Raw genomic sequence first — 18,743 nt, 5'->3', positions numbered from 1 at the left:
CGTACCTGAGGTTATTGATATTTCTACTGGCAATTTGGATTCCAGCTTGTGCTTCATCCAGCCTGGCATTTCACATGATGTACTCTGCATGTAAGTTAAAGAAGCAGGGTGACAATATATAGCCTTGACGTACTCCTTTCCCGATTTGGAACCAGTCTGTTGTTCCATGTCCGGTTCCAACTGTTGCTTCTTGACGTGCATACAGATTTCTCAGGAGGCAGGTCAGGTGGTCTGGTAGTCCCATGTCTTGAAGAATCTTCCACAGTTTGTTGTGATTGACACAGCCAAAGGCTTTGGTGTGGTCAATAAAGCAGAAGTAGATGTTTTTCTGGAACTCTCTTGCTTTCTCAGTGATCCAATGGATGTTGGCAATTTGATCTCTGGTCCCTCTGCCTTTTCTAAATCCAGTTGGAACATCTGAAAGTTCTTGGTTCACGTACTGTTGAAACCTTGCTTGGAGAATGTTCTGCATTACTTTTCTAGCATGTGATGAGTGCAAATCTGTGGAAGTTTGAACACTCTTTGGCATTGCCTTTCTTTGGGATTGGAATGAAAACCGACCTTTTCCAGTCCTGTGGCCACTGCTGTGTTTTCCAAATTTGCTTGCATATGGAGTGTAGCACTATAACAGCATCATCTTTTAGGATCTGAAATAGCTCAACTGGAATTCCATCACCTCCAGTAGCTTTGTTGATATTGATGCTTCCTAAGGTCTACTTGACTTCACATCCCGGGATGTCTGGCTGTAGGTGATTCATCACACTAATGAGGTTATCCAGGTCATGAAGACCTTTTTTGTATATATCTTCTGTGTATTCTTGCCACCTCTTCTTAATGTCTTCTGCTTCTGTTAGATCCATACCATTTCTTCTGTTAGATACATACCATTTCTGTCCTTTATTGTGCCCAGCTTTGCATGAAATGTTCCCTTGGTATTTCTAATTTTCTTGAAGAGATCACTAGTCTTTCTCATTCTATTGTTTTTGTCTGTTTCTTTACATTGATCAGTGAGGAAGGCTTTCTTATCTTTTCTTTACCTTTGCCAATAAAATGAGGCAGAAGTAACCCTTGTGCCTGTTCCAAACTGAGGTCTCAAGGCGTCTTGCAGCTTCTGATCTGATTCTTAGAATCCTTGCTGCCATTAAACGAGTTGCTGATCCATGAGATACATGTAACCCATTTGGCCCTGTTGCTCTAGCCAATTGTCAGTCCATTGCAGAAGCAGAGCTGCTTCCCTGAGTGGCATGCGAGCATGCCAAATCACTTCTGTTGTCTCCAACTGTTTGTGACCCTGTGGACTTGTAGCATGCCTGGCTTCTCAGTCCATGGGATTCTCTAGGCAAGATACTGGAGTGGGTTACCATACCCTCCTCTAGGGGATCTTCTCCACCCAGGGATCAAACCTGCGCTCTTGTGTCTCCTGCATTGGCCAAAGTGTTCTTTACCACTCGCAACTCCTGGAGGAGGGGATGGCAGCCTGACCACCTGGAGCTAGTGGTCAAGGAGCTGAGGCATTTGCACAGAGTGAGGTCAGCGTGGCCAGAGCTACCCAGTTAAAAAAAATAATGACAGCTTGTTGATTCACATAGCTAAGTTTTTCATAGTAAAACAAATGTATGCAATCTATTTCAATAAAAAAATGAACACTTTTACATCTTATAATCCTTATTGATAAGTTGTTTTCCAAAAACTTTTGACAGTAGCAATTTGCTACCCTCTCCATCTAGGTTTATCATTATTGTAATATTTGCTAGTTGGATAAAAGATAATTAGTGTTATGCTTTACTTAAATGCAACATTTTAAAAGCTACTTTTTCCTCATTCTGATGATAAAGTCACTAAGTTAGCTGTCATTTCATTAAAACAAATCATATTTCAGAGTGAAGTTCTTCACAAATTATTTTTTAGAATTGCGATGATATTTGTCAGATTTATTTCCTCTTAAAAGGTATAGAAATGAAAAACAAATGTTGATTTTCAGTTTACTAGATAATAGTTTTTTAAAGTCTCTTAAGGTATAACTTCTTCCCTCCAGTATCGTTAATTCAGTAACTGTCAAATTTATGAAAGTTAAGTTTTATCTGGAGTTTCTCCTGGCCTCATATGATGTTATTTGATGTTGATCTCAGTGATTATGACTACTCGAAGTTACTAAAAGTCATGTGATCATTCTTGGCTTAGAATAGAAAGGAAGATGGTAAGATATTTATATTCAGATTGGAAAATTGGCTTCTGGGTCAAGCAGATGTGAAGAAAATATAGACAAATTATTGGCCATTATAGTTGTGGGACTTTGAAGTGTTGCCATCACTCAATGTTTTCCTATTACTTCCAGGATGAAAGCACAAATTGCATCATTTTTGTTGTTTTTGGACACAGGTAACGGAAAACCCACGCAAGCAGCTCTAAACTCTGACCCTCACTGCTTGGCTGATGGTTAGCCAATTCATACCAGCATAGTTATGCTAGTTTTTTTTAAATGTATACTGTGTTTTCATTGGTTGCTAAATCCCTAATAGTAATGACATTAAGGAGTAAAATTAATTAATGAATAGAAATTAGCCATAAAACTCGTGTCTGTGGCCACAAAAGTGCAGTGGTGTGCAACAATACAATTCATTTAGCTTGTGACTTTTCTAGGATTTAGATGATCTCATGTGCTCAGATGATCTCAGCTATATATGTTCATGTGGCTGCTGTCAGCTACATGTCAGGAGGTGTCTTTCTGATCTTGCCTGGCTTTGTTGCATTTCTCAGGGATGACTCTGACTTACCCAGTTGGAGTGACTCAGCTCTGTTCCACACACAGACCATCCTGCAGAAAGTTAGCCTAGGTATGGTTTCTTGGCAAAGACAGAAGCAAATGCATACCCATTAACGTGTGTGCCCAGTCCCTTGGTAGTGTCCAACTCTGCCACCCTATGGACTGTAGACTGTCATGTTCTTCTGTCCATGGGATTTTCTGGGCAAGAATATTGGAGTGGGTTGCTATTTTCTCCTCCAGGGGATCTTCCCAACCCAGGGATTGAAACTATGTTCCCTGTGTCTCCTTCAAACCTCTACCTGCATCACACTTACTAATATCGTGTTGCCCGAGCAAGTCACTTGGAGCCCAGAAACAGACTGAGATGGCACTGCAAAGCTCCATAGCAAAGACGCATGGATACAAAGAATAGTGAAGTAGTGAGGCCATTGATAAAGATCAAACTACAAGTTTGTTGGTCCAAGTTAATTGTCATCTAATGTCACATTATGAATTAATAAGTAGTCCTCTTCCCATAGTGAGACCCAAAATATTTGCAGTTCCAAACACTAAATGAATCTGTATCACGTAATATGTATTTTGAAAAAAGTGCTCTTTTTTTCTTTAGGAGAATTGACATTTTTCATTGTCTTTTAATTAGTTAATTATTATTGCTTTGAAATATAGGTATCTCTTACTTTAAGAATCTATTGGGACTGTCAGAGTTTATGGAAGAATAGATGTTATAAAGATGGATCTTTAGAATTTGGAGGAGCATAGCAAAGATTTTATGAAATAAAATGATAAACTTACCCCTGGGACAACTGATGTTGAGCAAAAAATCAGAAAAGTTCAGATAATGTGCAAGAATTAATATAAAAGAAAACAAATCATTTGTATTTCTTGAATAAGAAGCAATTTATTTCAAGAAAATGTACAAGTAGCTTATTATGGCTTTTGAGCATTCAAAAATTTTCTGTCAATAAAGATTGAAAGTGCTACATACATATATTTCATCAGAATGTTAATCTTGTTTCATTTAAGCTCACGGTTCAAATTGAGAAAATTTGCAATCATCAAAGGGGAAAATCATTAGTCTTCAGTTCAGTTTCATATAATATCACCTCTAACATCACATAATAAAATAATTGAAAAATATAAACTGCCCAAAATATTTCTTAAAAGAATATCAGTAAAGTAAATTAAAATAACTTAGAAAGTACCATTAGAACTTTATTTTATGTTAAAAATATTCAATCATGTCTAGATATAAAATATTAACAGGATTTCACAAATAATATACTAATATGTGCGTATTTTTGTAATTCAGACTTATGGCTCCACTTGTGAGAAAACATATAATTACTGAAATAACTTACCGATCTTCTTTGTTGGTGCTCAAGAAAAATAACTTAAATGAGAAACATCTGAATGGAAACCTGATATTTTTACATAGCTGGGGCAATATAATATGAAGGAAAAAGTTTGGAGTTTAAGCCAAATTTTTATTAAAATTTCTGGATGTTTTAATTTGGCAGTACATTATCACATTCAATTATTTCTGGATAAGGCAATATAATATATAAACAACATGTCATTACATTCCTTTCTTGATGAATTTTATCATCATATATTAGATACCCACTCTGTGTATGTGTAAGTTGCTTCACATGTGTCCAACTCTGTACAACCCCATGGACTGTAGCCACCAGGCTCCTCTGTCCGTGGGATTTTCCAGGCAAGAAAACTGGAGTGGGTTGCCAGGCCCTTCTCCAGGGGATCTTCCTGACCCAGGGATGGAACCTGTGTCTCTTGCATCTCCTGCATTCACAGGCGGGTTCTTTACCACTAGCACCACCTGGGAAGCCCTAGATACACATTAGAGAGAATTAAATGACATACTAACTTGCTTGGAATTGACATCATGAAAATTGGAAGAGTATTTGTATCTCTGTTGGCAGTCTGTGCCACTGGAGCAGTAAATGTGGTCTGGAAACTTTAAGAAGCATCCAATAGTCACTTGTAATAGAAATTTTGCAGGGGGAATAATTAGGAGATGGGAAAGTGGACTTTTTCCCCAAGGAATTGGAGTTTGAATAGTAGTGTATTTTTCACTACTTCATTTAATTTTACAAGAAAAAAATTGTTTTATTAAAGCTCTGTGATTAATTCATGATAAAATGATTAAATATATACATTAAATTAAAAATCTAAGAGAACAAGATACAGATATAAAAGCATGTTATAACATTTGAAGCAAAATAATTCTAATGAAAAGACTATAACATTCACTGAAAGTTCACATAAAAGTGATTGCAAAGTAAAATATTTAATAAGCACCAAAGTTCTTTCAACATATTGTCTTGAATTCTTTTCAAATAATATTTTCATTTATAGATTGAAACTTAATAAAAATCAATATAACTAGGCTAAATAATTATATTCCAATAAATGGCTTTCATGAATTAGACACATAATATATAAAAACCAAAGGGCATTATAAGCTAAACATATTTTGAATATAATTTTGTTAGTTTTAGCAGAAACATGGAAAAGATTCTATATACTGAGCTATATTTCTCTATTTAGATTATGTCACATAATAATTTCATGGGAAATTTTTGGAAGAAGTTCTTTTTGTCAAATATGACTTAAATAGATGCATCATTTAGCTTGAGGTAGCATATCAAAGAAAAGATCATGACAACAGTTTCTAAAATCAAGAAAAAGTTTGGAAGTTATCAGAATGATATTGTGACTGATGTATATCATGAGTTATATTTATGTTGCATATATACATGCATGTCATAGCATATAGGTTGTTTCATGTTTTGAATTTTACTCTACTTATTGCTTTCTGTACCTAAATTCATTCATAAAACGAAGATCATGGCATCTTATCCCATCACTTCATGGCAAATAGATGGAGAAAAAGCTGAAACAGTGACAGATTTTGTTTTCTTGGGCTCCAATATGACTGCAGATGGTGACTACAGCCACAAAATTAAAAGACACTTGCTCCTTGTTAGGAAAGCTATGACAAACCTAGACAGTGTATTAAAAAGCAGAGCTATCACTTTGCTGACAAAGGCCTGTATAGTCAAAGATATGTTTTTCCAGTAGTCATGTATGTGTGTGAGAGTTGGACCATAAACAAGGCTGAGTGCTGAAGAACTGATGCCTTCAAACTGTGGTGCTGGCAAAGACTCTTTGAGAGTCCTTTGGACAGCAAGGAAACCAAACCAGTCAATCCTAAAGGAAATAAACCCTGAATATTCATTGCAAGGACAGATGCTGAAGCTCTAATACTTTGGCACCTGATGTGAAGAGCTGACTGATTGGACAAGACCCTGATGCTGAGAAAGATTGAGGACAAGAGGAGAAGGGGGTGGCAGAGGATGAGATGGTTAGATAACATCACTGACTCAATAGACATGATTTTGAGCAAACTCTGAGAGGTAGTGAAGGACAGGGAAGCCTGGGGTGCTGCAGGTCCATGGGGTTGCAAAGAGTCAGACATGACTTAGTGACTGAACAGTAACAGCCACCTTAAAGTCCAGAAACAGGAAGAAATTTGGGGCAGGCGAAATTATTTTTTCCAATTATTTTTCTCTCTCTAGTTCTGCTCTCATCTGTGTGGACTTTATCCTTTAGCTGTAGAGTTCCTAATTGGTGACAAACTGGTTGAAGCAATACCGTCATTCTCACTCCTGACAACCAAGGAATAAGTACCTTGTGGTGGGAGATTCTCCATAGAGCCCAAGAAAACTTCATCCCCATAAGTCCCCAGGAAACCCTTGCATCTTGCCTGTTTTTTCAGACTTGGTCACATACATGTTCCAAGTCAGGTCTCTGGTCTAGGGAATGTCATCCATAGAATGGCATAAGCTGAATTCCTGAACCAGCCCTGGCTCAGCTAATGGCCCTTCACAAGGCCTCATAGCTCCAGCCCTGCACTCTGGATGTTCCAATGAATAGGGAGTTGGGAAGAGCATCCCTGGGGGCCCAATGGTAAAGAATCCACTTTCCAATGCCAGAGACTCAGGTTCAATCCCTGGGTCAGGAAGATCCCCTGGAGAAAGAAATGGCAACTCGCTCCAGTGGGTTGGGAAATCCCATGGACAGAAGATCCTGACAGGCCACAGTCCATGGGGTCGCAAAAGAGTCAGACACAACTTAGCAACTACACAACACAACAATTTATCCTATGCAGTGCAAACAACATAAGTTAATGTGTAGCACCCTTACATTTCAGTGACCAGGTACCAGCCTGAGTCTCTAGCTGCATTTCTTGGGCAATTTGAACCCCGTGTCCCTCTGAACTAAGTATAGTTCCCTGAACCAGCAAAGCAGAATAAAGCCTCTGAGTTCTTTTTTCCTCAGTCACCTCAATCTGAAATAATCTTTTCCACTTCCAATCCATCGACAACCAACTACTCTCTCTTTTCTAAAAGTTGATTTTCTTCGTGATCTGAGACTATATGGACCCAAAACAACAAGGTAGATCTCTGTTGGGTCGCAAACAGTTGGACATGAAAGAGGGATGAGCACTTTTATTTTTTCAAGTAACTTATCGGCTTTCCTGGTGGCTCAGATGGTAAAAGCATCTGCCTGCAATGCAGGAGACCCAGGTTTGATCCCTGGGTCCGGAAGATCCCCTGGAGAAGGAAATGGCAACCCACTCCAGTACTCTTGCCTGGGAAATTCCATGGACTGAGGAGCCTGGTAGGCTACAGTCCATGTGGTCGCAAATAATCAGACAGGACTAAGCAACTTCACTTTCACTTTCATGTCTCTTGCCCTTGCCAGTAAAGGAAAATCACTTAAATCTGCAAGCAGGATCTTAAGTGCTGGGTTTTTAGTATGGTCATTTGAGCTTTAATTTCAGTTGTTTACTTAAGTAAGTAGAAAAATGATTTTCCTGAGAGGGAAATTGAGATTGTGCTAAATGTGCCTCATGTGGGTTGTTGAAGGTGGAAAGCCTACAGCTTTGAGAAATATGTTGTGAACCATTGAGGTTTCTTGGGCATTTCACTTGGTTGCATTGCTGGGGTGGTTGTCAAGGAAAGGAGTGTGCCCACTCTTGGAATGAATTAGTCAGGAGATGGATGAGGCACCATGCAGTTTTTTTCTGGGCATCATGCAGTTAGTTTCTGGGCATCATGCAGTTAATGCTATTATTTGGTACTCAGTTTATTCATAGTAAATCTTTGAATGAATGTTTTGCAAAATATAGGTAAAATGTTGATCCTTTCTCTGCACCTACATACAACATCTAGTATGGTGTTCCACTTCCTCTTTCCTATGTAATAGGATAAAACCACATTGCCTTAGATTCTGTAATCTTGGATAAAATTCAGCGCCCCCAGTCTAAGTCCAGTGTTGAAGGATTGAGAGACAAAAGTCAAATTTCAAGGAACTAAGAGTTGTTGTTGTTCAGTCGCTAAGTCATGTCTGATTCTTTGCAACCCCATGTACTGTAGCGTGCCAGGCTTCCTTGCCTTTTGCTCTCTCTTGAAGTTTTCTCAAACTCATGTTATTGACTTGGTGATGCCATCCAACCACCTCTTTCTCTGTCGACCCCTTCTCTTCCTGCCCTCAATCTTTCCCAGCATCAGGGTCTTTTCCAATAAGTTGGTTCTTAGCATCAGAGTAGGGCTGGCCAAAGCCAGGAAGTCCTCCCTGTGTTAACCCTCTTCTCTGCTACCAGGTTCTCCTTCAGTTAGCTGCTTAATAGGTTAAGATGTAAGTCTAAAAGACCTCCTATAAAAATAGAAGAGTAGGACTCTTGGGTTCAAAAATTTGTATTAGCGACAGGTCTAAAACTCCTTTGTTTTAAATTGTGTTAAAATTATTAAAGAATCCAACAGCTTTAGAGAATGTTTGCCCAGGGGAAGTCTATATATTTGGCAAGCTAAAAATGTTGAATATAAATGAAAATCATCCCTAATCCAGGCATATGCATCTCTACATTGTCATTTCCTTCCAGGCTTTTTCCAAGCTTATGCTTTTGAAACATATTTAACATAATATTAAAACTATGTATCTCAAGTTTCTATACATATGTATGTGTCTCTACAATGTATGTATAATTTTCATGTTGACTGCTATGATCTTCATAATGATTATTAAATAACCAGTAACCAGTTTTCCAAAGAATACCCTTTAGGTCTTACTAACTTAATAACAAATTAATTCATTATGCTTTTTTTTCCTTGGATGTTTTTCCTTAGACTAAATTTCCAGAAATTGTATTACTGAATAAAAATGGTTATGAAATGTTTATGGCTCATTGTATAAAAAGCCAAAGTTCTTTCTAAAAGGGTTTTAAAAAATTTAGATTTCATAATACAGCATACGTATTAATTTTGTTACTTCCCAATATGTCTTACATCTAATTAAAATTTATCTTTTATTGTTTCTGCTGTCCCACTTCTAGTCTTACAGCAAATCATATGCTTCTAGGGACATAACACTATATATTTATTGTTCAATCTTTAATTTTCTAAGGCACTAGAATAACGCCTAACATATACTAAACAAATGGTAAATGTTCCCCTGATTTGAATTAATAATAGAAGTCTTTTCCACAGTTATGATAACTGCCAAATTACTCCATATTTTGGTGAATTGTTTCATTGTGACTTTATCATTTTTAAATTAACAGAGATTTGCATTCTGTATTCTTAGTGCATTCTTTTAAAAATGAAATGCTCGTGTTTTTCTGTGTCACTCTTGTGAAAGGACATGTTGACCTTCTTCAGAAGATGCCAATTTTGATATTATCGGCCAAAGCACACATCATTTAATTTTACTAGTACAGTAAACAATTATATCACTGACTTTAAATTGTACATTTGAGATACAATTGAGGCTAAACATTTTAATTTGCTTACTAAAATAGTATTCTTTACAGTTGCTTGCTGGTGACTTTGCACATTTGTATCCTGAGCTTAGTTTGTAGACCAGGAATTATAATTAAATTTTAATCAATTTTTGTTGCATTTACTCCAAAATTTTTAAAGACTTTGAGTTTTTATTTATGGCTATAATTCAGAAATTTCAAAATTTTATATAATTTCATTTGGTTTTGGGCAAGGAAATACCTTTTTTTCTTAGATAGTTCAAAACTTATCAACTACCACTTCATATCACCCTTCCTCTATGGGCTAACCATCCAGTTTTATTTTATTTGGGGCATTTTGGATATTGTTAATGTTTTGTATAGTGATATATAGTGCATGCCAAAATGTTTAGGGATGAGCTGTTACATTTTGTGATCACATGAATAGATTTTTTTCCCATACATGTAAAGCCATTATCTAAGCATATTTTAATTCAAAACATATTTAAAAATTTTGATGTATGGGTTGATTTTTAGTTTTCCCAACTTCTCAATAATGTAATATGTTGATGTTTGTAGTACACTGTTCTACTGATTGATTAGCAAATATTTTAATATCTAATTAATCTAGCTCCTCAATTATTTTTCTCTTGAGACTATTCTGAGATATTCTTTACTAATTAATAGTCCAAATACAATTTACCATTTGAAATTTTGGTCCAAGAAAGAACTTTTGATTTTGAGTTTTTATTAAGCATTCATATTATTTTTCAAAAGAACTAATATTATACGTGACTGTCTCCTCCTATCCAGGAACATGTCATTTCTTTGTATATATGTGTTAGTTGTTCAGTTGCGTCCAACGCTTTGTGATCCCATGGACTATAGCCTGCCAGGCTCCTCTGTCCATGGAATTCTCCAGGCAAGAATGCTGGAGTGGGTAGCCATTTCCCTCTCCAGTGGATCCTCTGGACTCAGGGATTGAACCCTGGTCTGCATTGCGGGTAGATTCTTTATTGTCTGAGCCACCAGGGAAGCCCTGTTATTTGTTTACATTTGGTTGAATATAATTTTCTTCCAACAAAGTTTTCTAGTTTTTGCAATGTATATCATATATGTTCTCATTCAGATTTTTGATTTATATAGTTTTAGTTAATAGTGTAATGAGATACTCTTTATTTTACCATCCTACTTGGTTATCTAAAGATGATTTAGGGTATAATATTGTTATCTTATACTTATTTGCATGTAATAGTTTTATTTATTGATAATGGTATGTCTCTTCCTTTCTTATATGTATGTACATCTCTGTTCAGTATATTATGACAGTTGTCTCAGGATAAACATTCATTATCTTGACAAGTAATCAGATTTTATTTCCATTTTCACTGGTTTTGATTTGTAAATAATTGTTAAATTTGGACAGATGTTTTTAAAATGATATTTATCAGAATTGTTATTTTTTATATACCTTTCTTAAGTTGTTTATTGTAATGGTCTTCTATTGAGCAGTTGTGGAATTTCTCAGCTAAGTTTTCTAAATCATGATATGCTACCATTCTACTTAATCTCATATACCATTTTTTTCTTGATCTGAAAAGAAGAGAAAGCAAAAATAGCTGCAAATATTTAATAACTTAGGCAACCTATTTATATCTCATGGTTTGCCAGCATTCTTTTGGGAAGTTCTGTCTGGTTTGGCAAGGCTTACAGGCTTGTGTTTACTGAAGGGTGTTTAGAAAGCAATGCCCAACATTTCCAATGGGCTGGGCTGTCAACAGTCTTCAGCCTGGGATAGTTGTGTGGGTAATGATGGGGTTTGGAGGGGTTCTCTTCTAATTCAGCATTCAGACTTTCACTTATTCCTTCTTTGGCAATTCTGTATCTCATACTTGCTGTCAACTGTTTCTCTGCTCTATGACACAGTTTCTCCACAAATCAACACTTCAGCTGTGATTAATCACAGCCTCAAAATGGGTTTATAAACAATACTTTTGATTCAGATTTTCTATCAGTCTTCTTGTTTTATGCCTTATCCCCACATCCCTCTATCCTTTCCTCTGGAGATAGTGCATACCTTCAATTCCTGAGTCTTTCTAGAGTGTTATGACATAAACTGGCTTATTTATCCTGGCTGCTCTCCAAAAAGTCACTTAGCTTCTTGTTACTGTTATTCCACCCATATGCTTCCAAAATTTTATTGACTTCACTAGGGTGCTTTTATTTCTTTTATCATTTTCTTTGGCCTTGTGGGTTAATGATTTTATTTTTTTAAGCTATGTAAGTGCCATTTCAGTCATAATTTTAGTTAATATTGTGATGAGATACATTTTTATTTTTAGCCATCCTACTTGTTTATTCAGGAATGAGTATTATTAATATATTGTTATCATACTTAATTGCATGAATAGTTTTATTTCTTGATAATGTGTCTCTTCTTTTCTTATACGTATGTATATTTTCTTTGTGGAGGGAGCAGACAGAAATGTGTGTCTGTCACTTTTTTAAGGAATTTTCTGTCATGATATATTCATATACTATCTGTGATGGACAAAGCCGCTTATCTCCCTGGAATCATTTTTCTCTTTTCCCCTTGTTAACAGGACTTCAGATTTACCAGCTATATGATTTTGTAGGAGAGGGCCCTTTTGACTCACACTAATCATTATCATTGATGGGAAGGAGAGTCCAGAATTTTCTAGTTCTTAGCTTTATTTTTACATACAGAGAGATTTCAGGTGGAGTAACCCTCTCAACTCTTCCTTCAGTCTTACCTGTGGAAAAACATAATAGCTGATTGTGAGCTGGAAGGAGAAATCCAGTGCTCTCAACTCAACCTTTTTCTTTCTTGTTAGATTTTCTTCCCCTCAGCAAGGCAGCACGGGTAACCTTAGTAGCACAGGTTTTGCCTTAATGAGGGTCTCCAGAGATCTTTGGCTGAAATGTGAATAAGCCCATTAGGCTACAGTGCAAATCATATTGTCCACTCAGTCTGTGTAAGCAAAGGAGACATTTTGCTTTCCATGTGTCTGTCCTGTATGTATTATTTTGCCTTTGTTTCTGAACTTGGGAAGGAAAGACAGAGCTATTATTTATTATTTCTACTCTCACCCCTACCCTTGAAACAAACAAAGCAACCCAATACACTTAATTCTGTTTCTAAGTAAGCAGTGTTTGGTTTAGTGATAAACATGAAGTCTGGACCTGAACCATTCGTGCACAGCACCACTCTGACGAGTGACTGTTCAGATTTGGGCAGCATCTAGGCATCTGTGCAGTGAAGACTGTGAATTTCATTTGGTATTTTTACTCATGAGAAGTCAACTCTTCCTCTGGCTGGTTTTATGAGAAGATATCATACTGGAACAACTGAAACTATTTTGTACCCATGACAAAAATCAGCCAGTATGAAAAAAGAGGAATTTAGATTGGAGAACTGAGACAAACCCAGATGGAATTCCACTTGAAGTTCATACTGCCTCTAGACTTTTATGTGGGCTAATGCATTTCTTTTTAGGTTTGAGCCAATTTGAGATGGTCTCTCACCATTAAAAAACATTATAGCACTGTTGAATTTCCTTATCTAGAATTTCTAAAGAATTTTTTCATGTTTGTGAAAATGTGAATTCTCAAAAAATGATTCACAGAACATTAGGATAATGGCTAGTCTGCTTGAACAGTAGCAATGCTATGGGCTTCTATTTCATCCTTAAATTCACAGTCAAAATACATTTTATCCAAGTCTAAGTTTTCTTAACTTTAAGACAGTATATATGGTGGTCACACATCAGTAATGGCAGCAAGAAGTCAAATGTCTTGGGAATCCTAGGTATGTCTTCTGATATCCTTTGAATATGGTCACATGAGACAAGACTAAGTACTAACCACCTCAATTCAGCAAAGTCTTACGCTCTGCAAATCCTTTCAGCTTTTATACCTTGACGATGTACATGACATCTTTCTCAAATGTACATGACTGATCCCCATTTTCCAGTGCAGCAGAATATGTGTATGTGTTACTCAATAAAAAAATACTAATGTGTTACTCAGTATATGTGTTACTAAATAAAAAGACAATCAATGATAATGTGTAAGTGTATAGTCTGGAAAAGAGTAACCTCAGATGACTCCTTATTAGCCTTGGTTCTAGTATACTCTCATGATTCCTTGGGTTTATGTGCAAAGGGCAACCCCTGAAATGCCCCTGAGGCTAGAAGATAAATTATAGATCAGTTTGAAACTTTCTGTAATTAATATCCTATGAATATTAACAACAATGACAGTATTTGCTTTGTACCAGGTAAGTGAAAGTTTCTCAGTCATGTCCTATTCTTTGTGACCCACCAGGTTCTTCTGTTCATGGGATTTCCTAGGCAGGAATACTGGTGTGGGCTGACATTTCTTTCTCCAGGGGATCTTTCCAACCCAGGGATCGTACCTGGGTCTCCTGCCTCAAAGGAAGATTCATTACCATCTGAGCCACCAGGGTGCTATGCAAATTATTGTATAATAATAGTATAAAAAATTGGCTGGCCCTTGTTTCTGCAGTTAACCTCTAATGACATGGAAGTTCCTGAGTGATAGGAGTGTCTTTTTTATTCATGACAAGTCACAGTAGTTTATAATGATGAGGTGAGCTGTGGAGAGTCCTGGATAATCTGTGCTAACAAGATGACTCAGCATGGGAGCTGGCCACTCCAGAAAGACCAACAATGTGATTCGAGGATTAAGGATTTGGTCTATATCATATCAGCTTGCCCTCCAGGGATGGGAGGAAGAACTGATGATTGAGTCTAAGTACATGACCAATGGTCCAGTCATTATGCTTCCACAGTGAAAGCCCAATAACATATCTGGATATTGATGCTTATGTGAGCTTCTTTGGTTAGCGATTCTCTGTGCATAATGTTGCTTATCATGTACTGGGGGAGGCATGTGTCCTGATTCCACGGTGAGAAGACCCTAGGAGCTTTACTTTTTTGTTGGGGTGGACCCTCCTAGGCTTCTGCTTCTGTTTCTTCTCTGTGAAGGTCCTGATTTGTATCCTTTTTGCTGTAATGTTGTTTGGTCACTAAGTCATTTGTGACTCTTTGTTCCCCTATGGACTGTAGTATGATAGGCTCCTCTGTCCTTCACTGTTTCCTGGAGTTTGCTCAAATTCATGTCCATTGAGTCAGTTATGTCATCCAACCATCTCATCCTCTACCTCCCCCTTCTCCTTTTGCCTTCGATCTTTCCCTACATCAGGGTCTCTTCCAATGTCAGCTTTTTGCATCAGGTGTCCAAATTTGCTTCAGCTTCAGCATCAGTCCTTCCAATGAATATTCCGGGTTGATTGCCTTTAGGATTGACTGGTTTGATCTCCTTGTAGTCCAAGAGACTCTCAACAGTCCTCTCCAGCCTCACACTTTGAAAGCATTAATTTTTTAGGGCTCAGCCTTCTTGATGGTCCAATTCTCACACGCATATATGAGTACTGGGAAAACCATAACTTTGACTATATGAACCTTTGTTGGCAAACTGATGTCTCTGCTTTTTAATATGCTCTCTAGGTTTGTCATAGCTTTCATTCCAAGGAGAAATGTCTTTTCATTTCATGGCTATAGTTACCATCTGTTGTGATTTTGGAGCCCAAGAAAATAAAATCTGTCACCGCTTCCACTTTTGCGATAATAAAGTTGTAATTTTAAGTACATTGCTTTCCTGAATTCTGTGAGTTCCTCTAGCAAATTATTGAATCCAAGGAGGCAATGAAAATCTCCCAAAGCTTAGCCTGTTGGGCAGAATCGTGGATGTTGTGGGAACCCTTAAGTTTGTAGCTGGCTTCTGAAGTGAGGGCAGTTGTGTAGAAGACTATGTCCTTAAGCTATGAAGTTTAGTCAAATTGTAGGCGGTTAGCTCAAGTCATTGCATGTATATCTAATCAATCTCTTGGTATTTCTATGGTGTGAAGATTTTATTCTTTTTATATAGGTTAATAGGATTCTGTGATCAATAACATGCTGAAGTTGTTGTTGTTTAGTTGTTAAATCATGTCCAACTCTTTGCAACCCCATGGACTGCAGCATGCCAGGCTTCCCTGTCCTTCATTATCTCCCAGAGTTTGCTCAAATTATGTCCACTGAGTCACTGATGCCATCTAACTATCTCATCCTCTGTTGCCCCATTCTCTTCCTGCCCTCTCTCTTTCCCAGCATCAGGATTTTTCCCAGTGAGTCAGCTCTTCACATCAGATAGCCAAAGTATTGCAGATTCAAATAATTGCTAAATATTGCATTTCATCTCTTTCCTTTTTCATAGCTTATGTAATGAATTACTTTCTCTGAGAATTTTTACAGCAAAATGTATATCTGAATTTTTATGTCTTTCAGAAATATAAATTATATCACTTAGTAAAATTTCACTTCCTTCTTAATTTGAATTCTGTTTGTTCTGAGTCTAAGACTATTTGGAAGATTCCAATGGAGTACAGTAGAATAAATTTAAAGGCTGATAAAAAGACTAGATTCAAAACTTAATGACTGTGTTAAGTCAATTTAAAAATCATTGGAGATCCAATTCCTCATGTCTGAAAATAGAGGTAATTATACATATATTAGGATAGTGTTAGGAGGAGGTGTGAGATAACATATGTAATACATCCAGAAAAAATGTTCAGTCCATTTCCCCTTTAGATTTCAAATAACCTTACGGTAAGTGCAAGAGTCTACGTATTTGTATTAGTGTAATCCTTTTAGGAATGGTAAAAGTTATAGAATGAGATCCACTTCCTTTTCACTCTCCCTCCGGGAGCAATTTCTCCCATGGTTAATATAGTGTCAGAACAATGCATGTGACTGCGTGTGTGTGTGTGAGTGTGTGAGAGAGAGAGAGAGAGAGAGAGAAGCTTAACCTCATATTTTAAAATAATAAAGACCTAGAAGAAATAAAAAAGAGTCAATTAAAAATGAATAATGCAATGAATGAGATCAAAAACACTTTGGAGGGAACCAAGAGTAGACTAACGGAAGCAGAAGATAGGATAAGTGAGATAGAAGATAAAATGGTGGAAATAAATGAAGCAGAGAGGAAAAAAGAAAAAAGGATCAAAAGAAATGAGGACAACCTCAGGGACCTCTGGGACAATGTGAAACGCCCCAACATTCGAATCATAGGAATTCCAGAAGAAGAAGACAAAAAGAAAGGCCATGAGAAAATACTCGAGGAGATAATAGCTGAAAACTTCCCTAAAATGGGGAAGGAAATAGCCACCCAAGTCCAAGAAGCCCAGAGAGTCCCAAACAGGATAAACCCATGGCGAAACACCCCAAGACACATATTAATCAAATTAACAAAGATCAAACACAAAGAACAAATATTAAAAGCAACAAGGGAGAAACAACAAATAACACACAAAGGGATTCCCATAAGGATAACAGCTGATCTATCAATAGAAACCCTCCAGGCCAGAAGGGAATGGCAGGACGTACTGAAAGTAATGAAAGAGAATAACCTACAACCTAGATTACTGTACCCAGCAAGGATCTCATTCAGATATGAAGGAGAATTCCAAAGCTTTACAGACAAGCAAAAGCTGAGAGAATTCAGCACCACCAAACCAGCTCTTCAACAAATGCTAAAGGATCTTCTCTAGACAGGAAATGCAGAAAGGTTGTATAAACGTGAACCCAAAACAACAAAGTAAATGGCAACGGGACCACACCTATCAATAATTACCCTAAATGTAAATGGGTTGAATGCCCCAACCAAAAGACAAAGATTGGCTGAATGGATACAAAAACAAGACCCCTATATATGCTGTCTACAAGAGACCCACCTCAAAACAAGAGACACATACAGACTAAAAGTGAAGGGCTGGAAAAAAATATTTCATGCAAACGGAGACCAAAAGAAAGCAGGAGTCGCAATACTCATATCAGACAAAATAGACTTTCAAATAAAGGATGTGAAAAGAGACAAAGAAGGACACTACATAATGATCAAAGGATCAATCCAAGAAGAAGATATAACAATTATAAATATATATGCACCCAACATAGGAGCACCGCAATATGTACGGCAAACACTAACGAGTATGAAAGAGGAAATTAATAGTAACACAATAATAGTGGGAGACTTTAATACCCCACTCACAACTATGGATAGATCAACTAAACAGAAAATTAACAAGGAAACACAAACCTTAAATGACACAATGGACCAGCTAGACCTAATTGATATCTATAGGACATTTTCACCCCAAAACAATCAACTTCACCTTTTTCTCAAGTGCACACGGAACCTTCTCCAGAATAGATCACATCCTGGGCCATAAATCTGGTCTTGGAAAATTCAAAAAAATTGAAATCATTCCAGTCATCTTTTCTGACCACAGTGCAGTAAGATTAGATCTCAATTACAGGAAAAAAATTGTTAAAAATTCAAACATATGGAGGCTAAATAACACGCTTCTGAATAACCAATAAATCATAGAAGAAATCAAAAAAAGAAATCAAAATATGTATAGAAATGAATGAAAATGAAAACACAACAACCCAAAACCTATGGGACACTGTAAAAGCAGTGCTAAGGGGAAGGTTCATAGCATTACAGGCTTACATCAAGAAACAAGAAAAAAGCCAAATAAATAACCTAACTCTACACCTAAAGCAATTAGAGAAGGAAGAAATGAAGAACCCCAGGGTTAGCAGAAGGAAAGAAATCTTAAAAATTATGGCAGAAATAAATGCAAAAGAAACTAAAGAGACCATAGCAAAAATCAACAAAGCTAAAAGCTGGTTTTTTGAAAAAATAAACAAAATTGACAAGCCATTAGCAAGACTCATTAAGAAACAAAGAGAGAAGAACCAAATTAACAAAATTAGAAGTGAAAATGGAGAGATCACAACAGACAACACTGAAATTTTCTAACAGAAGATGCTGTTGGAAATATCATTCTAAATTTTTATTAGTGCACTTTATTTATACTCCAAAGCCTTGCTTGCTTGGTGGTCGTAGATTCACAGATCTCCGGTCTCAGGAGGGTGACTGGCTGAGGGTGCCAGCTCCTGCAAACCCCACTGCATGGCTTGTGATAGAGCCATGCTTCCTATGAGCCGCTCCCAGTCAGCGATTGAGCTGGGCAGGGAAACAAAGTCAGTGGTCAGTGTCCTTCCT

At 37.0% G+C, this 18,743-nt stretch overlaps 1 protein-coding gene across 1 annotated transcript in view; it reads left to right on the top strand.

The window, feature by feature from the left end:
• LOC122428683 overlaps positions 1 to 18,743 on the top strand; it is a 673,994-nt gene that overhangs the window by 25,423 nt on the left and 629,828 nt on the right. The gene's annotated exons all lie outside the window — the stretch shown is intronic.

Source organism: Cervus canadensis, chromosome 27 (assembly GCF_019320065.1).
Source record: "Cervus canadensis isolate Bull #8, Minnesota chromosome 27, ASM1932006v1, whole genome shotgun sequence".
Lineage (NCBI taxonomy): Eukaryota > Metazoa > Chordata > Mammalia > Artiodactyla > Cervidae > Cervus > Cervus canadensis.
Note: the sequence above shows the minus strand (reverse complement) of the source record. Positions and strands in the feature narration are given on the sequence as shown.